Source organism: Phyllostomus discolor, chromosome 7 (assembly GCF_004126475.2).
Source record: "Phyllostomus discolor isolate MPI-MPIP mPhyDis1 chromosome 7, mPhyDis1.pri.v3, whole genome shotgun sequence".
Taxonomy (NCBI): Eukaryota; Metazoa; Chordata; class Mammalia; order Chiroptera; family Phyllostomidae; genus Phyllostomus; species Phyllostomus discolor.
Genome location: NC_040909.2, coordinates 57455515 through 57482995, shown reverse-complemented (window position 1 = coordinate 57482995; position 27481 = coordinate 57455515). Strand labels below are relative to the sequence as shown.

The window sequence follows — 27481 nt, the reverse complement described above, 5'->3', positions numbered from 1 at the left end:
AGCGAAGCCAGTGGAAGTGAGTTCCTCTGGGTCCAGAGGCTGCTGTGGAGAAACGACAGCTGCCTTGAGGAAATTTAGGATCCACTTTGTCTGATGTAAATTTCTCCAAAGAAGCTAAAATTCCTGCTTTTTATGTAAAATCTCCTGATTTTGGTAAGTTGCCAATTAATGAAGAGTTTTTGGCATACCACATAAACCAAACACAGCACATCTGTTGGTCAGGGTCCCTTTTGTACCAGGGTCTGGCTACTCCAAGTGAGGTCCCCACACCAGCAGCCTTAGCCTCACCTGGGAACCAGTTAGAAATGCAGAATCTCAGCTCTACCCCAGACCTGCTGAGTCAGAATCTGTGTGTTCATTAGATCCCAGGTGACCTGGGTGTACATTAGAGCTGGAGAGTTATTATACTGGGCACTCAATGGTAATCACTCATTCAAGGCAAGAAGCTTTTGAATCATTGGCTAGAACTTAAACATTTTAAATGGAATTCCATTTTAAAAGTCCAAATATCACCTCATCCTTGAGGTATTAGCTTAGGTATACCTTCTCTGGGGGAACCTCCTTCCTACAACCAGGTAGGTGTGTTCTTTCTATGTGACACCATCCATTATATTCTTACACTTTCCTATTGACATGAACTCTATGAAGACAAGGACCATGTCTTATGCCCTTTATATTTCAGCATTTGTCACAGTGCTTGGCACATAGAGGGTGTTCAATGAATGAATTAATTCAGTGAAATCTCTTGATCTTAATTATTAAACATTCCTTGTTAATTTATTTACTCTTTGACTATTTACTTGTTGACTATTAGACTTTTCAGAAGGAAAAAACTCAGCAGCTATACAATCTCTTTATACTTGTAGTCTTCTTGTCCACTGTCCTGGGGTAAATCTCTCTCACTGTACATTTCGTTCACTCTTTCATTCCTATGACCGGCCCCATGACCTGGTATATAGTAGATGCTCAACAAGGATGTTGTCAATGGATGAACTGACTCAGTAACAGTTCCTGCATTAAGTTAATGCTTCTGTCATCAACATCCCTTAATTACCTATCCAAATTACAGACTCATAGTTTAATTACATGCTTAAAATTATTTGTATATACATATGTGCTTTTTAACATATTGCTCACCAGTACTATTCTGAATTTTAGTGTGGAGTTAGGGCCCTTTAAGATTTAGTTGTTTCTATTATGGAAATAATAGATAAGTGCCTTTATATTTGTCTTGGTCAAATAGAAGGGTCAGAAGAACCTCCTGTCCCCAGTCTCAGTAGGTTGCCCTGAAATCTGAAGTGAATCTTAACTTTCCCAACTTGGTCTCATTCTTTATCCACACACTCTCTAGACCAGCAAATTGCTAAAAAGAAGGAAAATGGGACAAAACAGATACAAAAATAATGTGTCCTATATTAGTGTTCACTTTTTCTATATTCTATATAAAAGTCATTTATCATTGGGACAAAAACCTTTTGATCCAAATAAAAATATTTTGAGTTGGATTTTAAAAAAATAACAATTGGACTTTTAAACTTCTTATAGCAGGTGCATTGCTTTGCTCTTAATTCTATCATCTGATAGAAATTGACTTCCCATAATTCTTACCTACTTGCAATATATATAGACACTTTTATCTTCTCTTTTTATCTTTATTTTTTATTTCAGGCTTATTTTCTTTTTAAAATATATTTTATTGATTATGTTATTACAGTTGTCCCATTTTCCCCCTTTATCCCCTCCAACCTGTACTCCCTCTCTGACCCACATTCCCCACCTTTAGTTCAGGTCCATGGGTCATGCATATAAGTTCTTTGGCTTCTATATTTCCCATACTATTCTTAACCTCAGCCTGTCTATTTCATACCTACCATTTATGCTATTTATTCCCTGTACCTTTTCTCTCATTCCCCCCTCCCTTTCCCTGCTGACAACCCTCCACGTGATCTCCATTTCTGTGATTCTGTTCCTGTTCTAGTTGTTTGCTCAGCTTGTTTTTGTTTTAACGTTCAGATGATAGTTGTGAGTTTTTTGTCATTTTACTGTTCATAGTTTTGATCATCTTCTTTATCTTAGATAAGTCCCCTTATATTTCATATAATAAGGACTGGGTGATGATGAACTCCTTTAACTTGGCCTTATCTGGGAAGCACTTTATCTGCCCTTCCATTCTAAATGATAGCTTTGCTGGATAGAGTAATCTTGGATGTAGGTCCTTACCTTTCATGACTTGGAATACTCCTTTCCTGCCCCTTCTTGCCTGCAAGGTTTCTTTTGAGAAATCAGCTGACAGTCTTATGGGAACTCCTTTGTAAGTAACGATCTCCTTTTCTCTTTCTGCTTTTAAGATTCCCTCCTTATCTTTAACCTTGGGTAGTGTAATTATGATGTGCCTTGGTGTGTGCTTCCTTGGGTCCAACTTCTTTGGGACTCTCTGAGCCTCCTGGACTTCCTGGAATACTATTTCTTTTGCCAGGTTGGGAAAGTTCTCCTTCATTATTTTTTTCAAATAAGTTTTTCATTTCTTGCTCTTCCTTTTCTCCTCTGTGCTCTTCTGGCACCCCTATGATTCAGATGTTAGAATGTTTAAAGTTGTCCCAGAGTTTCCTAAGCCTCTCCTCATGTTTTTGGATTTTTATTTCTTCATTCTGTTCTGGTTGAATGTTTGTTTCTTCCTTTTGCTCCATACTGTTGATTTGAGTCCCAGTTTCCTTCCCTTCACTGCCACAAGTCCCCTCTGCCAGACTGCCCATCTCTACCCCTCCTACTGGTCTGGATTAATGTTTCTTAACTTTTTGGTTGTCAGACTTCCATACAGTTTGATTTTCCGGCAGTACTATTTGTTTTTTGTTTTTAAATTTGTTGTTGTACTTCTTTTGGTTGTGCAAGGAGGCATAGTGTATCTACCTACGCCTCCATCTTGGCAGAAAGTCAACACTCTTATCTTCTAAGAGAATTATTACATTCAGTTACACTCATCCTAGACTGAGATGACCTCTCATTTTTGTATTTGTGCATTTGATATTTTTTTTACTTTTTGTATGTGTGTATAAGAGATTTTAATGACTTGTTTTAGATCTCCTGACTGCATATGGCCATTCTGAAAGTTGACTTCAGTTCTAAAAGGTATAGTAGTTCCTTTCAGATAAGAATTCTATTTTAGACCAGAAAACTGGCTTCTTGTATGTGCTTTACAAGTAATCTTTCTATGGGTTGTGTAAAGTGTTACTTTGAGTGTTAAACTACAGTTAATGTCTTAGATACTTTATTATAATGAACTGAGGCTTTTATAAAATATTCTCTTTAGAGTCAACTGATTTTTTTTCTTATTTTCAATTTCAGGGAGTAGTAACTTGGCAGGACTTTAGTAACTACATTTGTATAATTAAAGGAAAGGTATAAAAAGGTGCACATTAAGTTAATAATTTGTTCTATTAGTAAGGTGAGGTTAAAAAGTGAGAGCAAGTGAGGGACTCACTTTTACTTTTTTATATTCTTTGTTTTAGAAGATTGTATTGCTTTTGTGATTTAAGTGACTAAAATAAAATATATGAAGATTTGAGAAAGTACATAGCCTAAAAAATTTAAATACTATGCAGTTGAAGATTAGTATTTACTTTAGACCTTCAAAATTAGTCCTAAAGTTTACATTGTACTGTCAGAGTTTTTTAATGGAATTTGGTGCATCAGTGGCTGGGATACTTTTGATTTATTGGTTTCAGGATCCAAATATATTCCTATAGTATTTACTTAGAGCACAGTAATATTTGTGTTCTTGATCATTAACACAGTTGTTCACGTTAAATAATGGTCTTCATAACTACTGAATAAAATAAATATTTCTATAGAAGAAAAAAAAGATCGAGAGTCCATGTTACATAGTTTAAAAGCAGGTACTATCGAGCCAATCTGACTGGGTTCAAGTTTTGACTCCATCACATTTGAACTGTGTGACCTTCGGCTAGTTATCAGGTCTCTGTGCATTTAATTTCCTCACCTGTGAGATTAATAACAGTATTGCCCCCACAGGTTTATGGTATGAATTAAATGAGTTGATTTATGTAAAGCACTATGAAGAATGTGTGACATGTATAAACACAGTATCAGTTAGCTTATGCTGTCTAACAAAGCATTCCAAAATTTAGTAGCTTAGAACAACACTTATTTGTTGCTTTTTATGATTCAGGTTGGCTTGGCAAGTGTCCCAGTCTGAGGGTCTGAGCCATTTTGGTTGGGGCTGGATAGTCCAGCATGGCTTTGCTTACATGTATAGTGTGATGGCAGCTAGGATTGTAGCAGCTGGCCTTGTTCACATGGTTGTGGTCACAGGGTTCTCAGTAGCAGAAAGAGAGTAAAGCCTGAATGCACAATTGCTTTTCAAGCCTGTGCTTCCATGTGCTAATATTTCATTGGCCAAAGCAAGTGCAGGCCAAGTCCAGAGTCAGCAGAGTGGTAGCTTACTCAAGAGCCTAGGTACAAGTGGGAAATTATTCAGACCACTTTTGCAGTCTACTTCAAGCACTATATAAGCATTAGCTGCTGCTATTACTACTACTACTACTGCCATTAATATTAACTCTCCAAACACAAAGCTACTGAAAATAAAGACATACTCAAGTAAAACTCTTCAGCATGTCTTCAGTTACTAGCATTTGCCATTTCCAAATATTGTGGGAGCCTCAAAATTAACACTTGCAACAAGAATGTTTTTAAGAGGAGCTTATTCTGCAGGGCTGAAATTATTATTTTTGTTACAAACTGTAACTGTCCCCACTGGTCTCCCTGGGAGCATTTTGCAGGTTATAAAATACAGTGATTACTATGGTAATCACATTGCAAGTATAAAATGGCTTTGACCTACTTGTTAAAATGCAAAGTGTATTAAAATAAAGACTGTGAGCTTAAAGTTAAATGAACTCAGAATAAAAACAGAATAGCAAGTCCAAAGTGCTAGAGAGATCTTCAAAGGAAAGGAGGGCATTTGATTTAAAAGAGGCATTTTTCCTCATTCTCTCCATTTTCCTCAAGGCGTAGTGACCTCTGGGAAATGACACCTGTCTCAGGAAGCAGTTCTGTTTTCTGCCTAGCCTGCAGGCAGAATTTTTTTTTTAAATAATAAGAACTACTATTTGCAGATCCACCTCCTTTGTACCAGGTATGCACTAGGTCCTTCAATACACTGCTTTAGTTTCTCATTATGACACCTCCCCAAAGTAAGACTTACTATTATTCTCTTGTGGTAAATGAGGAAAATGAGCTCAAAGGGGACACATGACTTTTCCAAGCACAGGAATTTCCACCCTCAGAAACTTGGATCATGAGGATGGATGAATCAGAATAACTGAGACCTAGAAGAAATTGGTTACAATTACACGAATCAATTTGTTCTTTGTACATGGACATATTCATTTATTCAAGAAGTATTGACTGTGTGCCAGGTAGCATGCTGATTGCTGTGTTAATCAACAGACAGTTTAGCTGGGACAGGTCTTCTGAGGTTGAGGAAGGTTTCCTAAATGTCCAGAATTCAACCTGGAGGATGAGTAGGGGTTACTCAGGGGAAAGGACTGAACTGTGGTTCAGGTAGCAGTAGTAAGAGCAAGAAACCAGAGGACCTGCAAACAGGTCCATTTAGCTAGCGTTGGGTAGCAGTTTTGATGCAGAAAGTTGGCATTGTAAGTAAAGGTTAGATCCTAAAGGTCTTTGTGAATGGTGTTCCTTTACCCAAAGGCACTAGGGAGCTATAGAAAAGTTTTGAGCAGGAAATGAATGACATGATCAGATGGACTGTTACCAAGGTCATTTCAGCCACAGCATATACAATGGGATTGGGCTGGACTGGGAGGCACGGTTTCTCTCAGTAAGACTGACGCAACAGCCTAGGAAAAAGAGAGCAGTGCCTGGATTGGGGTATGGTGGCAAATATAGAGAAATGAAGTGTTGGGAGGCATTTAGAAGCTGTTTGGTTGTAGAGGGTGTGGAAGAATTTCAGCATGACACCTGGTGTCTGACTTAGACGTTTGGGTAGATGGTTCTGTTGAAGAAGAGAACTTGGAAAAGAATGATCTATGGTAGACATGGTGAGTTTGTGCCTGTGAGACTTTCAGGTGGAGATACCCAGAAGGTAGTTAGGACACGTGCATCTGAACCTTAGGGGAGATGTCTGGACTAGAAAGGAGACCTGAGCTCATCAGCACTCTCTAAGCTAGCACCTCTGTACCCTGCCCATCCTTCTTTCCCCTCATTCAATTTTCTTTTGCCCCTTACTACTTATTGTCTTACTTGCTTATTATCTTTCTCCACCACAATAGAATATAAGCTCCACAGGGGTAAAGAACATGTCCGTTTTCTTTACTGCCACTTCCTCAGCACCCAGAACAGTGCCTGATACTGAGCAAATCAACCTACTGACAGACGGTGGTGTATGCCCAAGGACAAAGAGGGGAGGGTAATCATGCTGACCTGGAAGGACATAGAAGACAGCCCAGGAAAGAATCTGGGAGAACTTCACTACAAGGAAGGGAAGAGAAAGAAGAGTCTCCATAGAAAACTAAGACGATGCCTCCTCTCTTTGCTCTGAGGCTTGACTTAGAAATTTCAACTACCCCAAAAGAGTGGCTCTTGATGACCTGACAATTTCTGGAAACAGCAAGAGGATAGAGCTGAGTAGATGTGCTTCAATTTCTGTGTCTTCTTTTTTTTCCTCCTCCTTCCTTTCTGGCATTAGAGTAAAAATTCAGCCAAATGCAAGCATAGTGAAGAGGGAGAACTATCAGTACATTTAATTCAACAGAAGGCTAATTGATTTTATCTTGCAGGCCAATTGGGATCATTTGGTAGAGGCTTTCGTTCCCTCAGAATTGTGTTGAGAAAGAATCTAAATCAGTTCCAGGCCCAGTTGCAAAAAGTTCTGTGATTATTCAATGCTGTTTGCTGTGGAAGTTGGACCAGTATGGTGACATAGCTGGAAAACCTTCAACACCCTCATCTAGAGAATTCGTGCTATGAGTAATAATTTTCCAAAAACACCTGTATTCTATCTCTCATAGTGCCCATTTACCAAATGTGAATCTTGCCTTCCCAAGACCTTGGAGCTTGGCTTGGTAACTTGTGGTCCTCTGGTTTTATTGGCACAACTCACTAGAGAGCTAACTGAAGCCAGAGTGAAAGTTGACTTTTTGTAGCCTGGTGATTGCTATGCCATCCAGGAAGGCTGTGACTCTGCTGATTGCAAGTTCAGGCTCTCAGTTTTTTCCATAACAGTTTGTTCCCTGGCACAGACAACTCTGAGACATAATCAACCCCATGCATTGCAATTATCAGAGTCATAATAATTCACCTGCTGCTGATAATGGCAAAAATGAGAGGAAATTACATAGGCTGGAGGGTAAATTTAGGTCCCAGAAGCTCTAGTTCTAGAATAATCCTAGGAAGAAATCTGATGGTGAAAGTTTTACTCTACAAGGAGATTTTTTCAGTGTTCCATTATTTTGAATTTTTAACTCCACAGTGAAGAACGTATGGTCAGTAGGGATAAGTAATGCCTTTGGATGTAACTCATTTTATTGGGTTGTCCTAAAAGTCCATTATGTTTTTTCCATACCATGGCTGTAGTAGTGCTTAGTTGTCTTAAATTAATTCAAAACAATTTTGTCAGATTTTACTGTGACAGCTGTCATATCAGCGTGCATTTTTAAAAAGTTATCAAAATTGGTGAATTTTTGTGCAGCCCTTTTAATATTGAAGATTGAATAAAATTAGCAACATTTTCAGTGTATTAGGCTTTATTATTTTAAGAAAGGTAAAACATGACTGGAACACAAAAAAAGATGCATGCATGGAAAAGATGTTGTGACTGATTGAATGTGTCAAAAGTGGTTTGTGAAGTTTCTCGGTACTATTGACATTTTTGCCAAATAATTCTTTCCTGTGGGGCTGTCTTATACACTGGAAGATGTTTAGCAGCACCCCTGGCCTCCACCCACTAGCAGCCAATAGTGGGTGATAGCTGATATACTCAAAACATCCAAATCAATAAAGTTATTGGTGAAAATAAAAAATCTGTCTTTTATTTTATGGGAAAAAAACATAACGTACCTTTTGGCCAACCCAATAGTTAACAGTTTCTATGTACTCCTTTATATGTGCTTATTTTCCCAGAGAAAAGTGGATTCTTGATATTTTCTTGTTGTCCCTCCATCAGAAGGCAGAATATTGAATGGAGAATGCTAATGGAAAGCACCCTTTTGCCAACCTCCCAGAACAGGTCACCTAACTAGGAGACTAAACTTCAATCCCAGTAATTGGAAACCTCGAGTTTATGTCAAGATAGGAAGAACAGCAAGAGAGTCTAAAATGCAAGGAGCACAGAGATTTTTTTGCTGGTTGTTCATAGTAACTGATTAGTCACTTGACCCTGAGGGTTAAGTGACCCAGAAGACGTCACCATAACTTGAGAGTCATCATCATCCACGAGAGTGATGTCATGTAAGTAATTATTGAAATATAACAGTTCTTTGAATGCTAGAAAATTGTTTCAGGTCAGTTCACTCATAATGTGAATTTTGGCAGTAGTATACAATACCTCTTCTATCCTTAGGTGAGGGTTAGGGTGGCAGTCTGTGGCCATTAATCAGTGATGGTTTACTAAGTGTCTACAATAGGCTTAACACTGTTATTGGCACTGTGAGAAATTCAACAGATCCTTGAAGAGATGACCACTGTCTTCTCAGTACTGACTTTTTTGGCAGTGGGTGGAGAAGTAGAAAAGAGAGCATATAATCATTCAGGAAATATTCCATGGTAGACAGCATAGTACTTTATCTACATGAGATGTCACAAAAGAAAAAGAGAGGATTTTAGGCAGCAGGATCAACATGGGAGAGTGTGGTGATTTGGGGGAAACTTGAAATGGCCTGGACTGGTCTCTGTGCACAGTGGTGAAAAGGGAGAAGTTTCATGGAGGAGAATTTAGCTGGACCTTGGAGGATTGTGGGATCAAGTTTGTATTAGTTTTCTATAGCTGCTTAACAAGTTACCACTGCATCTGTGGGTTTGAAGCTCAGGCATGGTATGGATGGCTTCTCTGCTCAGGTTCTTAGAAAGCTGAAGTCAACATGCTGGCCATCTGCATTCCCAGCTGTTCCTCTTTCTAGCTCATTCAGAATCCAGTCCCTTGTGGTAATGGGACTGAGGTTTCTGCATGCCTGCTGGTTATCAATTTAGGACCACACTCAGCTTATAAGGCAACTTTTAGGTCCTTGCCACATGGCCCCTCTGCCTTCAAAGCCAGTGACTGAGTCTCCCTCACATCAGATGCCCCTCACTCATTAAATGTGTGTCTCCAGGAAGACCCCAGCCTCTTCTAAGGGATAATGGGATTAGGTCAAGCAGACTGAGGATAGTCTCCTTATTTTAAGGTCAACCTCAGTTATAGCTACAAATCCCTTCACAGCAGCACGTATATTAGTGTTTGAAAAGTTGGAAGAATGTGTGTATAACCCTGGGCTGAGAATCTTGGAGATCATAGCAGAGTTCTGCCCACTACATAATTATATAGATGGCAACCAAATTAATTATCCAACTAATGGTTTCTAATGTGAATTGGACCTGCAGGCTGGAATTGGTTGGAGGCTCTTTTATTGTTTTTTTTTTTTTCCAGTGTGGAAAAGTATTTTATTTTATTTTATTTTATTATTTTATTTTATTGTTGTTGTTCAATTACAGTTGTCCCCATTTTCTCCCCATTACTCTCCCCTGCCCTACCCACCCCCTCATCTTCCACTTTGAGTCCTCCCCACCCCTTTCCCCCACCCCTGTTGCCTTTGTCCAGGGCTCTTTTAAAGGAAATGAGCATCAGAGTGGCTGGGTGGTTATTTAGAATTTGAGAGGCCTGACTGACTGGCTGATTTCATGATACAGACCCAAGCCACCTCACTATGCTTCTTTCAGCCACTGGCCCTTTTCTTCTTTCACACATACTTTCAAGCTTTCCTATTAGTCTAGGTTTTCAAAGGGATGATTCTGCTGCTCAGGGGCATTTGGCACTATCTGGGGATACTTTTGGTCGTCATAACAAGGGAGCTGCTAGTGGCATCTAGTGGGTAGAGGTTGAGGATGCTACTAATACCCTACATGCACAGGACAGCCCATACAGCAAAGAATTATCCAGACCCCAGTGTCTGGTGCCCAGGTTGATTAGCTCTATGAAATATCTGCCCTTTCCCTCCTGGGTCTCTTTCAAGGCTTCATAACTTTACTCATACTGTAGCATCTGTCTGACTAAACTTCTGCCCTTACCATCTCCAAGATTCCTGCTCCTTCTTAAAGACTTGCTGCTAACATCGTGTTCTTGTGCTGCTTCAATTCACTCACTCCACTTCTGAGCAATTTTTTTGTCCTAGACTACATTACTCAGTATTTTGTTTTATGCATGTATGTATAACATTGATCTCTCTCTCTCCCACCAGACTGTGACTCTCTCTTGTGTCTTTTTTATATCTGTGTCCCCAGAGCTTATTACCATAATGCTTGTATATAGTTGCTACTCAGTAAGTATAAGATGGACAGGTGCATGGAAAAACATACAAGCACATGAAAAGTTCCTAAAAGTAAATTATGATTAGTTCTTTGTTTACTCTCAGCCTTTCTTCTAAATTTCTCTCTTGACTTGGGTCCAGCAGTTGTACATATTGACCAGAGTGACCCATACATGTAAGAAAGTGGATCTTAGGAATATGGAAGCTGAACTGCCTCAGCTTGAATCCCATCCCTGCCACTTATACACTGGGCTCCTAGAGGCAAGTTACTTACAGTAATTTGTCTATGCCTCTGAAAAAGTGGGTATCATCATAGTCCCTACTTCATTGCAAGGATTCATAGAGTTCATATAAAGGCAGAGTGGGAGAAAATTATATTGACACTTGCTTGTTTTCCAAACTCCTGACTATTGAACTGCCAAGAAAACCAGAAGATGCAGATCGGCATGGCTAAAGGTGGCATACCTCTCCAAAGTAATATGCTTGAAAATATAGGACCAAAATTTTTTTCACAACCACCAAGAAAGGAGGTGTCAGCACTTAGATCCAGAGAATTAAAATTCTGATACCTCTCATATCCATACAAATTACCTTGTCTATAAATGCTCTCAAAAGCTTGAGAGTCATCAGTTTCCCCTATGAACTAACTAGAAAGTTTGCTTTTACAGTCTGGCAGTAACCAATCTGAGATAATATAAATATTTCCATTCCTTTTTTTCCTTCCCCAAATATAACTAAAAATTATATTCAATCTTTAGGTACCATTCATCATTTTTTAAAAAACCACTTGATGATATAATAGACAAATAATGAATATATTAGTTTGATTTTAAGAAAACTTTAAAATACAAGTTCTGGGCCCTGTCCCAAACATAATGAATTTGAATTTTTATGGTTCAGGCATAGGAGTCTGCAGAACTGACAAAATCCCAGATGGTTCTAATGTAGACATAGTCTGACAATGGAAAGTAATAGACTAGACACTACATAGTATTAGCAAGCAGAGTGAGGATCCCAAATTTCCACACAAATAGAGATCATTGGCTGAATGTAAAAATAAAGAAATGGACAGAGTTGCACTTGGAGCCAGAAACCCAAGTACCATATTTTTGGACCATAAGACGCACCTAGGTTTTACAGGAGGAAAACAAGAAAAAAAAATTTAAAGCAAAAAAGGTGGTAAAATATTTAAAAACATAAATAATATTTCACCAATGTAATTATGAACAGAACTCAACAGCAGCATTAACAACAATTATTCCTCCCAAATTTGGGCGGTGCATCTTATAGTCTGAAAAATACAGTACCCAAGTATAGAATAAAGTAGCTGTAGTCTAGTGAGAGACTGTGGAGCAGGGAACCCCTAAACTTGAACAGGTTTTGGTCAGTGTGAATCAAATTTATACAACATTGAAATTACAATGACAGAAACAAGAAGGGCACAGACCCACTCTACCTTGCCATGGTTAAATCATACTTAAATGTTTTTCAGGGGGAAAGTACAATAATCCCTATATAATGGATTTAATTATCAAAATTTTGCTATATGTGCTTCATCATTTTTCCTTTAGCTTCAATTCCTTCTCTCATTTCCACCTTCTTCGCTCTCTTCTTTCCTTTTTTCCTTCCTAAGTATTTTAAAGCTAATCTCAGACATCATGTTACTTTAGCCTTACATTCCTAAACATGTTTCTCTGAAAAGCATGGAGGTTTTCTTACATGACCATATCTCACCTACAGCACTGACAATAATTCCTTGTTCTAATTTAATTAGGGTGTCATGTTTTGAGTGGCTGGTATGTCAAGGGTTTGAAACCATGTCCCATGGGGAACGGTTAACAACAGTAGGTTGATGGAAGACAAGGCTCAGGTTTTTGAAGGCTATCAAGTATAAGAGTTGGTTGGACTGGTTCTCTGTGATCCATTTTGGTGGCATGTTGGCTGCATCTCACTGGAAGGAGAACTTGCTCTAGGAGCCGGCTGTCAATAATACAATAATCCCTATATAATGGATTTGAACTGAGAAGCCTCAGCAATGTCCTCTCCTGGAAGGGTGGAGTGTAAATCACAGCAGAAAGGTTTATTTCACTCATTTCATGAATATTTATCCAGAGATCACTATGTCAGGTGCTGCAAATGGCTGTGATGAAGTCAGATTCCACTCCTTCCCTCATGGAGCTTCTGGTCCATAGCACTGTTTTCCACAATGTAAGGTAGTTTGGGTGGTACAGAGTCCATTTGCTAACCAACATGAGTTACACATAGTTTTTGGTGAGAAAATGGAGACAACTGTATTAGAACAATAAAAAAATGATAAAAGAATACAAAAATAAAATGCACTGGATTTCAAAGAATTAGCAGGAAAAAAGAAGGTAAAATATTTCATTAATAATCTCTTTATGTTGATTACATGTTGGGATGTTAATATTTTTAATATATTTGGCTAAATAAAATATATTATTAGAGTTAAATAAATAAATAAAAGTATCTTTTCAGTTTTATAGACTTTGTAAGTACATAAGTACAGCAGGAAATCTCACTGGGGGGCTAGAGGTGCCACTTCTACACAACTTGATCCTCTCCTTTTTTACTAGAGAAAGAGCAACATCATGGTCATGGCCATTGGCAGACCACAGTTCCTAGGTAAGGATTTTTAAAGTAATTCATTAAACATCTTTATAAAAACAAGCTAACAAGAAAATATTTAATACAGGAGTAATAATCAAAGTGACACTACAGATGGCTTTAACTTTTTTTTTTATCAGTTGTTGTTTTTGTATTTGCTTAGAGTAAAATCACTCTTAGGTTTACAGTTTAATGAATTTTTACAAATGTATAGCCCCAATCTTTCTCCTGCTACTCAATCCCACCTCCCATCTCAGGCCTTGCCTATGACTGATCTGCCTTCTTTTCCTATAATTTTGTCTTTTCTGGAGTGTCATGTAATGGAATTATATAAGTATAATATGTAGCCTTTCAGCCTGGCTTCTTAGCATAATATTGTATATTTGAGATTCACCCATCTTGTTGCTTACATTCATTTTTAATTGCTGAGTAGTATTCCATTGTTTGGATTTATCACAATTTGTTTATTCATGATTAATAACATAAGGCATATTCCATATGACAAATCATGAACATGGTATTTAGCAAATGCCTATTTGTTAGAAATCCTGAAGGTGTTCTGCAAATGAATGTGTCTTGGAGGAAAAAAGTAATCTAACCACTTTATGCATCAAAGAATTGTCTGTGGTGGGTCATCTTTTAATTTTTTTACCCAAATCTTTAACAGGTTATTTGATTGAAATATAAATAGGCTCCCTGTCATCTTAACTCAGAACATACCTTTTGGGGCCTCAAGGTAAACCTGGTGTTCTCCAGAACATCCTATTCATAATCTCTGAGTCATTCATTCATTTCCTCTCCTCTTTCTTCCTCCTTCCTTCTCATCCTCCTTATCTTTCTCCTCATCCTCATTCTCATATTCTCTTTCCCTCTTTCTCTCTCACACTCCCTTCTCCCTAATATTTCATTGGAATTTGTGTCACTGAATCAATTAAGCTATTTTTCAAAGAGTTGGTTTTCCATAAAATTCACTTTGCAGTCAGCATGATAGAAGATCTGGCATATTAGTCAAATGCTACAATTTGTTCTTTGTGTCTGAATCAGGCTGAAGTTGGGCTTCCTGCTTATCTCTTGTCCATTTATACTGTTCCATCCTTTGCAGTGAATGAGCCCGAATTCTTTGTGATTGGACTAGGTGATGGTTGTGAGTGTTCGTAGACTGGATGTGGAAATGCTTAACAGGGACAGACCCTATCTCCTTAGTTACTGTTACAAAGTCCCCAGGATATAAAGTGTCTGTATGAAAATAAATCAGGGCTTTTCTTTTCCTTTCTTTGGCTATTGATATCTGTACCATATAATAGAATAAAGTGATAAAAATCTTTGTCCTTTCTTAAATGACACGTTAATTGGTATTCTATGTATTTATTCATTTTGTATTTCTGAAATATGTTCACTTTATAGACAGTTCTGTCACCCAATACATTCTAAATCCTCAAGCATTCTCAAATGATGTATGTTTAATATAACCTTCTGTGTGTCTGGGGGTGGGGGGATGTACTTTGTAGCTAAAGAGATCAGAATCTATGGTTTTCTTTATTTAGCCAGTTTGCTGCAAAATACAAAGGCTGCTAAAGTATTTGAGTGCATATCTTAAAAGCTCATCAGAAATATTCTAAGCTATAGATTTTTCTTCTCTCTCAGCAACATTTCAGATATGGAGGCTCTCCTCAGTTACCCCTGCTAGAGTTGCTGAATTTAAAATGCCACAGGAAGAAAGAAAGATCTGTTCTGTTTGCTCATCTGTGGAACGAGGGGGTTGGACTAGATGGAAGATGTCAGATTCATAGCACTTAATGCTGTCACTCCTTCTCTATCCATGCGACAAACATCACTAATCCACCACAGCCTGCTTTCTGCCATGATGTAGCCTTAGACTTGTTAAGTCAGCACTCTGGGAAGCCACTACTAATCAGCCTATTCACCCAAGAGATGAAATCTACTTGCCATTCTGAAACACCATGATGTTTAATCTTTAGTGCACACTTAAGGTGGCTTGTAAAGGTTAGATCACCATTGCACAGTGAGAGGAAGAATGTTGTAAGGCAAGTGAAGAGGATTTCAGATTGCTACAGTTTGTGATGCTTGATGGCAGGCACTGTGTTTTATTCATGTTTGTTCATGTGTATTCAGCCTATAAGGCAAACCCTTTTTCATGGTAGACATTAGACAAATGTTTGTGAAATGATACAAGAAGGAATGAGTGGAAAGCATGTTCTTGGCCAACTCTCTCCTAATACTGCACAGTTCAGAGTTTCTTCCAATGGGCAGGCCTGACCCTTGCCATTATTGAATTTCATCTACTTTTGTCCAGGCCATTCCTGCAGATGGACTTGATCACTTTGTGTTCTTGTGTGCGTGCTTGGCAGAGCCCAGCAACTTGGAATCATTGATTGGACTTTATGAATTTCTTCCCCATCCATCATCTCACTCATTCATAAATCTATTGAGCAATACTGAGAGGGCCCATCTTTCCATCTTTTCTTTCCTTGGTTAGACTGAATTCTTTTAACTTGATTTGTGTTTGGGAGTCTGAAGGCTCAATGATATAGATAGGAATTTTCTCACAGTTTTAGGACTTAACACTAGAGATGATCACATATTTGATACTTAACATATTCAGTGTTCATTAGTAACTGGGGGTGGGGGGGGGCACTGTATTTTAAGTTCCTTTAGGAGAAGGACAAGATCTAATTACTCTTTACATTTTGATAACATAATATAATTTTTTCAGGGTAGATACATTCCATATTCATCAAGGTAGTTTTATGGAAACAGATTAACATCTCTATCTTCTTTGGTTTTTAGAAGAAAATTGCCTTTTAAAACAGAAGGCATTTTTCCACAAAGCACTGCATTTCATCTAATAATAATACTAGTTATCCATTGTGAAAATCAATTTCTAGGCCAAGCCTTCTGCTTAATGATATATATCACTAAACCTCAAACTAACTCCTCAGACTGGTGATATGAATTTCATTTTACAGATGAGATGAATGAAATTTAGAGAAGTTGCTTAACTTGGCCAAAATCAGTAAGACAGGAAGTGGTGGTGCTGGAATTTAAAGCCAGGCCTAACTCTAATGTTTCTTCCCTGGAGATACCAGCTCTCTCAGTGCTGATATTACCTCCTCTGGGAAGCCTTCCCTGTGGTCCCACCTCTTCTGCAAGGCTGGTTGAGATGTTCTGCTTCTGTTTTTTCATAGCAGTTTATATTCCCTTATTATGATATTCTCCATTCTGTGATAGACTGTTTATCTGCTGCCTTCACTCCCAGAGTAAGATTCTCAAGGACAGGGGCTTCAGTTTTGTTTTGTTTTTTTCTCTCTCCTTTATTTTTTCCTGCCACTTTTGTTTGATGGCTGAATGAATACATCTTTCCCAGAAAATCTCTGCTACTTTGCCTTGGTACATGGGCACCCTATATAATATACAGCTAGGCCTTCAAGAACCTAGTATATAGTTCAGAATTTATATATACGGTGGGACAAAAGTTGGTTTACATGGAAAATCATACAATAATTAATAAATAGTAATACTAGAATAAACTCTGTGTTTGACATACTCACAACTGTAATCTGCTTTTGCCTCACCTGTATTTGGGGATGAAAGATTTTGGGAAATATTGTCCAGCTCTAAATGTGGAATGGAGAGTTGCCTGCCTTCTGTAGTATTAAGTGCTGTCTACTTACCTCTGTTACTGCACTATTGTTTCATGTTTCCTCACTTCACTTATCTTATTAACTGTATGTTTATGAATAATTAACATGCAGATATCCTTATGTTTACTTATACTGTTTGAGATGCCTTGTGCTTCTTAAATCTTAGGATTTATGAGTCTTATAAAATCTAGAAATTTCTCAGCTATTATGCTTGTCCTCAATTTCTCTATTCTCTCCCACTGGGACTCCTATTAGACATATGTTGGGCCATTACATTCCAGTCTCCATATCTATTAACCTTTCTTTCAAATTTTGAGCTTCATTTTGTGTAATATCCTGAGATTCATATTTTTCTCTTCAGCAGTAACTAACCTTCTGTTTAACTTATCTATCAAATTTTTAATTTTAATGAATCTACGGGGAGAGATAGACATCATGTCTTGTTCTTATTTAGGGTCTCAATTCTAGCTTTAACATTTTTAATCATTTTAAACTTTATTTCATGGTCTTTTTCAGAAAGTTGCTTTATAAGCTTTGACTCTTATCCTCTGATCCTCGTCCTTGTTGACTTGTGACTTGTCAGTTTCCTGGGTGTTATTACTATATTGGGGGCTCATTTTCTGCAGGTCCACCTGTGGCCTGGGTTATGGAATTGCTCTCCAGAGCAATTTTTTGTTTACTTCTGTGAGGCATTCTTGACATCTCATGAACAAGACCAGACCAATTTTTATATTAATTTTTCAGGTAGAGCTTTCTGATTCTGACTTGTTATTAGTACTCCAATCTCAAAGGAATAGATCTAAGGCAGGGGTGTCAAACTCATTTTCTCCAGGGGCCACATCAGCCTTGCAGTTGCCTTCAAAGGGCCAAAATAATTTTAGGACTGTATAAATGTAACTACTCCTTAACTGGTAAAGAGTTGAAATTACATTTGGCCCTTGGAAGGCAACCACGAGGCTGATGTGACCCCCAGTGAAAAAGAGTTTGACACCCCTGGTCTGAGGTCTCCAATTCTCAGCTTAAACTTTTTGCTCCTCCTCAGAACACAGGTAGCAACAGACAAGTTATGTTTGGCTGGTTGGCAATTTTTCTAATCTGTGTGCCCTCAGTGAGTGTTCCTGGTTTTCTGAAGAGGTCTCGTACTTTCTGCTTCTCCTTGTCCCAACACCTTGTTTTCTCTCCTGCATGGGCATTAAAATCCTAGACTCTAGGAAACCAAGACAATATTACCCCCTGCTGCCAACCACCTTCCCCCTACCTCATAGCCACAGTGAGTTTACATGTTTACCATTCTTGTTTTGACTTCCTTCTTTAGTTCTACTACCTAGAAATTTTCCTTCCTTTATTATGAGTCAGCTAAGCACTTAAAATAATTTTTTAGATTTTGTTTATCATATCTAGGTGCTTGAAAGGTTGGAATTTTCTGGCTGTCATCAGTTGCCATCTTGCCAGAATCAAGAGTTTATCATGGTAAAATATTCAAATAATACCCATGGATATATGATGAAATTAAATTAGTCTCCTTGCCATCTTAGACCTGCCTAGTCTTCAAACCACCTTGCTAGATATAATAACCTCTACCATTTTTTAGGCATAGTTCTAGAAGCACTTACGCACATACAGCATACGTTGCATATACAATACATGAAAATTTATTTATGTAACTGGGGATACATTTTATGTTCTGTTCTGCACTTAGAAATGTATTTTGGAGCTCATTGTTTATTAGTGTACTTAACTCTGCCTCTTTCTTTTCTTATGACTTTGTAATACTCCATGGAATGAACATACCATAAATTATTAACCATTTCCCCTACTTTTATTTGATCATTGTTTTCCATTATTTTGATATTATAAATTAACCTACCACAAACATTCCTGTAAATATGTCTTTGCTTGAGTATCGCTAAACATAATTCTCTTTATTTGTCTATCTGTTCTCTTTCTTCTCCCCCACCTGTGATGGTTAGTTTTATATGTCAGCTTGACTAGTCTAAAGGATGTGCAAAGAGCTGATAAACATTATCTTGGGATGTGTCTGTGAAGATGTTTCCAGAAGAGATTACATTTGAATCAGTAGATTTCCTGAAGAAAACCATCCTCACCAACATGGATGGGCATTATCCAATCCATGAAGGGCCTGAATAGAACAAAAAGGTGAAGAGGTGAAAGGGTCAGTATGCTCTCTCTGCTTACACAGAGACATCCATATTCTCCTGCTCTGGACATTGGCACTCCTGGTTTTCAGGCTTTTGCTTTGTGCCCGGGATGTATACCACTGGCCTCTGATTCTCTGGAATTTGCACTTGTCCTGAATTATATCACCAGTTTTCTTGGCTCTCCAGTTTGCAGGCTACATACCATGGAACTACACAGCCTCCAAAACCCCATAACCATGCAAGTCAATTCCTGTACTAAATCCCCTCATATATGTATTCTGTTGGTTCTGTTTCTCTGGAAAATCCTGACTAAAACATTCCCTAATCCCCACTATGAGTTCCTTGAGGTTGAGGACCTCGTCTGTCATTGGTGATTTCAGCACCATGCATGGGTTCTGGTGCTGAATTAGCACTTAATTAGTATCTGTTTCACTAATGATTGGGCACTCATCGAGAAGCTAAACCAGCAGTCAGACCAGTCCCAACCTTCAGCGAATATAATTTGATTTCAGTAATAACAATAGCTATTCACTGAGCACCTTCTCTAGTCCAGAGATGAGCTAATGCAATCTTTACAACAACCCTGTGAAATAGGAGATTTCATGATCGTGCTCTACAGACAAGGAAACTGAGGCACAAGTTATGGAGGCCATGTTCCAACACAGTCTTGTCTAAAATGAACACCTGGCCTCTGGAATACTGCCTCTTAATTTACAATGGTGTTGTCACAGCCAACACAGGACATATTTCATTCCTCATTTCCTCATTCATTCATTCATTCATTCAATCACAAATATTTACTGAGAGCTCACCATGTTCCAGGCAGGGAGTGACACAGTGTGATGATGGATGAAAACATCCCTGCTCTGATGGAATTTACAGTGTAAAGGGGAGAGACAGTTAATGCAAAAAAAAAGTGAAACTGTGATAAGTGTTTGGAAGGGAGGAATAATGGGCAAGTTTAGAAGCTCTTCCCAGGAATAGAGGGTCTCCAGCATGTGTGATGAATTGGATAAACCTTGAAGGATGAGTGAGTTGGGGGAATGTGGATGGGAGGGAGGAAGGCCAAAGGATTGGTATGTCTGTCTTCCTCATGTGGTCTGCACAGTATAATCTTGCTCTTCAGCCACTGCTAGCTCTCTGGACCTCTGCGTTCAAGTGCCAGAGAGCCTGTGTCCTGCTTCTGAAAGGTGGCTGAACACCTGTCCGTGCTCCCATTCCCACTTCCCCACCCTCCAGCACCCACCATCAGCCCTTTCTAATTTTAAAGCAGTAGCTCCCTTGATTGAAATCTCAGTTTGGGAACAGGTCTAGGATTGGCCTGTGGCTCAGAATTTTCACCAATAAGCAGAGCGGTAGGTGGGGAGGTATCCCTTTAAGCAGCCCGGAGGCAGCCTGGAGAGCTTGGAGCTTCTCTCCCTAGGACCAAAAAGATTTTTCTGGATCCGGAGCTGTGCAGGGGCAGCAGCCACCGCCCAGGGAATGACACCCGCTTTGCACGGATCCTCTACAAGACTCCCTCTGGCTTTGGGCAGTTGTCCTCCCATGCCCCACGGAGCTTCTTAGCAGCAGCAGCCCCTGGGTCTACGGCCCCTTCCCGGCTCCCCCCAGTTCCCTGGAGCAGAGGCGCCGCAGCGGCGAGCAATGCAAGGCTGAGCCGGGTAAGTGGCCCCCCGTACCCCAGGAGCCTGGAGGAGGCGCTGGGGTGTATTGGCTCCTGATTTTCACCACTCTCGCGGGGGAAAAGGGGGCCTTGAACTGGGAAACTAACCGGTGGGAGAGATGCTTCTTGCCACACAGACACTGGGGAGGCTGTGAGCTCTGGGAGGAGACCCAGACCTAGGGATCATTTTGGTGAGTGTCTACCAGCTTTTGCTCGGCCTCTTTATTAATCAATAATAGTAATAATGATATAATCAGGAGGAGAGAATAATACTGTCCTGTTAAGATGACTTCAGAGGAAGCAGTGAAACTTCCCAGAACTTGCCTTTTAAAAGTCTTTATACATTTATATTTCCCTCAAATATTTTAAATATGTGTTACTAATGAGCTACTTATCTCCCTTACACTATCAAAAATATTTTTAATGTCTTCAGGAAGGTCTACTTTAAAAATTATTTACTTCTCCTCACATTCCCTATGGCTTATCTTCCTGTAATTTTCCAAATGCATCCCTTTACTCCTTGGTAGATTTCTATAATTAAACAACTATGGGTTTATTCATTTATTCTCTCTGAATTAGGGGTGGAGATTGGGGAGAGACCCCCCTCCTCTTCTGGCCTTCCTTCCTCTGTGTAAGGGAATCAATCTATAGGATGAGAAAGCAGTTGGGGTATAGTTAGCCGGAACCTTGCTCTTCCAGGTCAGAACTTGGTGAGGACTGGGATCATACAAATCTGGGATGTCTGAGGTATCCTGGGAAAGTTTAATACCAAAATAATTCATAGGGGTTAGGGGGAGATTTGTTTAAAAGATGTAGTTTCAGTTTTCTGCCCATCTGTCCCTAGTCTGTTCATGTGTCTGTACCTAAGCTAGAAGTTGAGAGCCCAATGCAGAGGGTCAGAGGTTTTTTTGGTTTTGCTTTGTTTTTTAAAGATGAGGCAGCTGGAAGAAATGCCTTTCAAATTTGGAGCAAAGTCTAATGCATGGATTGCCAAACTCCCTTTCCACCCATATTAAATTATTTTGGCTCTTAGGGGCCCTCTTTGCTGGGCTGGCCTTTATTTACACTTGTTTAGATAGTGTGAATCATTTGTATACTTTGGGTCTCCTGCTTTCTGCAAACAGATGTTTTTATCTGTGCAACTAGTTGAGCAATTAGATAGATGAATATGGTCCTGTATGTACAGAGAGAACAAATACCACTTGGGGAGGATTTGGACCTTTCCTTCTCAAATCATCAATTGCCAAACCTTCCCAGCTGTTGAGCAATTCAGATAAAGGTGTCAAGTGAGCCTAGCAGTGAAGAATTTATATATATAGCTAATTCTGTTCATTCTACAATAAAACATCTTCCCATGGGGCCAAAAAGTTGGGGCGGGGAGAGTGAAGCTTATAAAAATGATCCTGTGTTCTTAGTCACTGACTACCCAGCTCTCCCTGGATTTCTGAGAACCTGCCAGGAGAAACTGTTGACTGGGTGGAAGTTTCAAGAAATGCAGAACAGAAATCAGTACAAGCACTCCTTGAGCGACTTTTATTTCTGTTTGGAGGAAAAGAACACTTTGTTAGAATAACAAATCGTGGCTGCTTTTCAAGAGCAGAAAACAGTTCTTGTTCTAAAGGCAGATTCATTTTAAGAGTGTGAATCACTTGGTTTAATTTTTTTTCCTCTTGTGGTGGAGGCTTGGAGATGATTAAATGCCCTGTCTGCAGGAAATTACCAGGAGATTTGAGTATTTTCCTGAATCAGCCTCAGATGGTACACAGCTTTGGGTGTAATACAAGAAAGCTCTGTTACTGGGCAATCTTTCTGCAGTGATGTCTTCAAACTCTCTCAGCCTTCCAAGGTTCTCCATCAACAAACCTTTTATATTTTATTTTTGGGCTTCCATTTAAGAAACTAAACTAACTCTCTCATTCCCTTCATAAGCTTTTTAAGATGGAACTTATTTTGAGGACAGTTTTATCAAGCCTCATTGCCCTCCTCCCACTAGCCTCAACAGGAAAAGGTCTTGGCTCCTTTTCCCAAGATTTCCTTTAAGTAAGGATTGTTATCCTTAGGGACACAGATGTCTCAAGGAATGAGAGATGCAAAGGTTTGAACTATTGCTCACCAATTTGGTGATGATATTTATGGTCTTTGGTAAGCCATTTGCAGACAAGGTGAAGTGGTTCTGTGTTGAGTTTACCCTAAACTGCATCAGCAATATGGAAAATGGGCAATTAAAAGACTCTGAGGGCAACCAAGGGACACAACTGGTTGCTTTGTGTGGGTGAGCTTCCAGAGAGCTGCATTTTTTAATAATTTGGAAAACTAAATCTTAGAGATGCTGTGCTCCCCAGGCTTTTTCTTAATCTTTCCTGAAAGGTACCCAGTCACATTAAGCATTTCCTAGCTGTATAATCAAATAGGAGAGCTCTGGGCAAATACAAACTCAGTGTGATATTCTGATGTCAATGAGAGGAAGCAGAGGGAAGAATTGTTTTGGGTGCCAGAACATAGAATGGTAATCCTCGTTGAACATGATGAACTTTATGGGAATCAAAGTGAGAGTTTAAACATAATTTTCTTAAAAAGTTTGCTATTTTTTATTTTCTCAAACACTAAATGGCAAGGGATTCTTTTTCAGGATACTTAGCATTTGATTACCATGCAGTTTTGGGGGTGACCTTCTTTTTTCATAACGTGATTCTCTGTGTGACAAGCAGAGGAAAACTCATATTTGTTAAGATTGTATTTGGATGTCTTCCAGGTGAATGACAGGTGTAGTTAGGGGTGGCAGAGGAAACAGACAGACACAGGTACTGTGGGACTCAATGTCTGGGAAAATTCACGAATGATTTCCCTGCAAATTTAGTCCAGAGGCCTCTGAGAATTGCTTCACAGTTGACTTTTACCAGCCAGCCTGTGTATAGAAATCATTCTCCCTATCATGAAGGTCTCTCCCGTCATAGTGCACCTTCCCAGGCAAGTTGCCAGTCCACAGGGAGTGTATACATGATATTGCTTATCACAACTTGGAAAGTTTTCCTCATACTCCTACTTCTTAAAAAAAAGGTAAGAAAAACTGTAACTGCTTGATTTCTTGGGAACATTTGCAAAAGATTACTTTGCATTCACCTAGGCTGCTGTAATTACCTTTTTTATTTTAATTTTTCCAATCATTGATGCTCTATTCAGGCTTCTGAAGTTGAATAAATAGCTATTGAGTTGGATTTCAGATAAATTCTAATTTTGAGCACTAGGCTGTCCAGCCTGGGAAAAAGGTCTATATTTGCCTATTATAAATGATAATAGTAATAAACAGAATGAGAGCTATTCACTTACTGAGTTTTTTGCCAAGCACAGACTAAATGTCTTATGAATCTTTCTTAGACTTTCCTATACATAAAAATATCCTTCAGAGTCTGTTTCCATTGGTCTGTGGTAAGACATGGAAATCTGCATTTTTTTAAACTTTTTCTTTTAATATTTTATTTATTTATTTTTAGAGAGAAGGGAAGGAAAGGAGGAAGAGAAGGAGAGAAACATTGATTGGTTGCCTCTAGTACACACCCAGGCTGGGGACTGAACCCATAATTTAGGCACGTGCCCTGGCTGGGAATCAAACCAGTAACCTTTCGCTTTGCAGGACAACACCCAACCCCCTGAGCCACATAAGTCAGGGCTGAAATATGCACTTTAAGATACATCCCTAGTAGGACCTTGGACTCTATCTTGAAACACACTTTGCTTTTTGTCCATTATTGTTTGAAGTCCTCACAATATCTCTATGGAATAGAGCCATTATCATCCCTGTTTCACAGATGAGGAAGAGTGGTCTCAGAAAGGTTTAGTAACTTCTGTAGATTATGCAGCTCATAAGTGGCCATGCAGGGGAGCTGAACCTGTGATCATCAAATTCCAAAGTTCATGTGCTCAAATGTATGTTCTGGGTAATTGGGGGTCTTCTCTTTACAATTTGAACCTAGTAAACTACCCCTTGCCCAAGACTCTCTGCTGAAGGACCCTCTCTACAATGTTAGCATTCAGTAGATGGCAGTCCATGAGGTCTTTTTATGTGGTCTGCTGTGGCAGACTATAGAGAGACTGCACAGAGGTTTGGGCACTAATGCTAATACATGGGGAGTGACCAGCTCATTGCCTTGAGTTCTCCAACTGCTGAACTAAGACAACTCATGATTAGATTGATTCCTTTGTGAAGTGTTTTCAACTCACACAGCTTTCCGAATCCTTAAAGCAGCTCTGCCTCCTTCACTAGGCCCTTCCACAGTTCCCAGTGCCACCTCCTTTCTCCTAGCCATACCCTTCCTTCAGAATTCTCCCTTAAGACCCTGCCCAGAGCACCCACCCGAGAAGATTGAAGCCTTTTCCTAATGCCCATGACAGCCTACCAGCAGTCCTGTTTCCTCCCTCTGGTGTCTGCAGAAGCTGCTCCTTCCCTGGATAGAATCCTATGAACAGCAAATGCAGAGGCAACATTGTGAGAAGAGGTAGAGATGACAAGGAGTCTCATTTAGGCTCCTTTCTTGATTCTCCTCAATCTGACCTCTTATTTGACTGTGTCAGTCGACTCTCATCTTCAGTGCATAGTACCTGCCATCTAGGAGGGGCTTACAGACTTGAATGACTATTTCTACTTCAGTGTCTGACATAAACTGCAAGAAAATTATTAATGAAAAGTTTAAAAATTATTTTTATTGCTCACTCTCATCCTTTTCTCATCTCCCTCTTCCTTCTTAGGGGATAGAAAGACTAATGTGCTTCTTGACCACACTGAGTCCATGTATGCAACATTTCTGAGCCTCAGATTTTTATTTTATTTTATTTTATTTTATTTTATTTTATTTTATTTTAACCAAGGTCAGTGATAGCTGCCTTTTGCAGAGGTCTGTAAAGCCTTTGGAGGAAGGTGTTATTGCAGTACGAATGAGGCATAAGTGTTTCATCACCTTTTAAAAATTACATCCCAGCTAATGTATTTCTTTGAAGACCCAGAGCTTCTGAACTCTCCTGCCAAGGAAGTCTGATCAGATGCAGCTGCTGCTCTGGGAATTGTCTTGAGATGCAAAGATTTTTGAGATCAGCTACACCTCCCAAAAATGGCTTTGGAACTCAGAGAGCAGTAAACATGTATATATTTTGATCTGTTAGAGAGAAACCTGACCAGAGAAAAAAGGCTGGTCTAGATATATAGTGCCCCAAGCTTCCTCCCCTTCCCGTTCTTAAAGGCTCTCACCCAACATGGTTACCTGTGTACTCATTTAAAAATCAGGGTGAAGGATTGTGTGTTCTAGAAATGGGGAAAAAACTAACAGATATCAGAAGGGGTGAGGATGTACTTCCTTGGGCAGGAAGAGAATAATATAGGCATTTTTGAAAACCCACTAGCCATGGTTTATTTATTTGGACTATTCATCAAGTTACTAGGACAGGAATAGTACAGAGGTTTCATTTGCCTGGAGCTCTGGTTAAGGATTACGGGGCCCTTTCAGCTCTAGCAACAGTATGGTGATTGATTAGCAATATCTATGAGAGGCAAGAAACATCTTTGATTTTGTACATAAAGAATTCATGATTGTTACATTTGGAAGGGCCCATGGAGATCATCCATCCAACTCTTGATCTGATAACTACTATGTCCTGCTTTTTTGAGCTTTAGAAAAATAATCATGAAAAAATAAAGTAATAACCTTAAATTTTTAGGCCTTTCTTCCCTCATGGGTCTCATCAGTGTTTTCAGCATGGTATACAGTAGCGCATCCTGGGAATGCCCCATGGGGTCCTCCAGTTAAGTTTGGGAAATTCCATGTTACCTTCTCCTCTTCTCAAAGACACATATGGAGTAATAAACATGTTAAAGGTCCTAAGATGTCAAGCTGTAAAGAAATCTGTCTGACATTACTTCCCAACACTGTTTGACCCCAGGATACTTTTCAAGGACACCTGTTGCCCTCTTATAGAACATTCTTTAGGTGTTGCTGTATAATGTTTAGATAATGGATAGTATATGAGGTTTGTCCAGAAGGTATCCAGCCATATAATATGAAGAATAGAGACAGTTATTGAAGAAGATACAAGAGACATTGTACATAGAACAATGGCACCTTAGTCCCCTTCAAAGTCAGCACTTTAGAACCCCACGCATTTCTCCTAATCACCATCAGCTGCCCCATTATATTCTCCTGAATCTCATTGATGGTCTGAAATCTCTCCCCTTTCAAAGGTGATTTTAGTTTGGGGAAAGGCCAGAAGTCACAGGGTACCAAATCTGGGCTACAGGGGGCTGAGTCACCTGAGTAATTTGATGTTTTGCCAAAAAACTCTGCATAAGATGTGAGCATGGGCAGGTATTTTGTCATGATGAAGCTGCCAATCACCAGTTGCCCTTCGCTATGGCCTTCTGAGTCATCCAATAGTTTCCATGGAAGAATGTTCAAGCTTAACTCAAAATTTGATGCATATTCACTGTTCACTGCTTTACTTCCTCAGTCATTTTGAATGTGACATCCATACAGTACACATGCTCATTCAGTGTCATCTACTGCCCCCACTGACTAATACAGTGAAGTCATCATCATTCATGTATGCACATTCCAGTCCACTCTCCTTGGCTGCAAGTTTACACTGATGTTGCAAAAACATTCTTGTTATAATAACAATGACTGGACTCTTTCCAGACAGACCTCTTATTAGTTTCCTATAGCTGTTGTACCAAATTGCCATAATTTGGTGGCTTAAAGCAACTGAAATTTATTTTCAGTTCTGGAGACGAGAAGTTTTAAAACCAAGGTGTTGACAGGACCGTACTCCCTTCAGAGACCCTAGGAAGGA

At 39.2% G+C, this 27481-nt stretch overlaps 1 protein-coding gene across 3 annotated transcripts in view; it reads left to right on the top strand.

Moving 5' to 3' along the window:
* PRICKLE2 (prickle planar cell polarity protein 2) overlaps positions 1-27481 on the top strand; it is a 338052-nt gene that overhangs the window by 157899 nt on the left and 152672 nt on the right. The window contains exon 1 of one of the 3 annotated variants that reach the window (XM_028518038.2): positions 20177-20645. The exons of the other annotated variants lie outside the window; for them this stretch is intronic. The gene's annotated coding sequence lies outside the window, so the exon portion shown is untranslated. Of the gene's footprint in view, positions 1-20176; positions 20646-27481 lie in introns of those variants that run through there. 3 annotated transcript variants of the gene reach the window in all.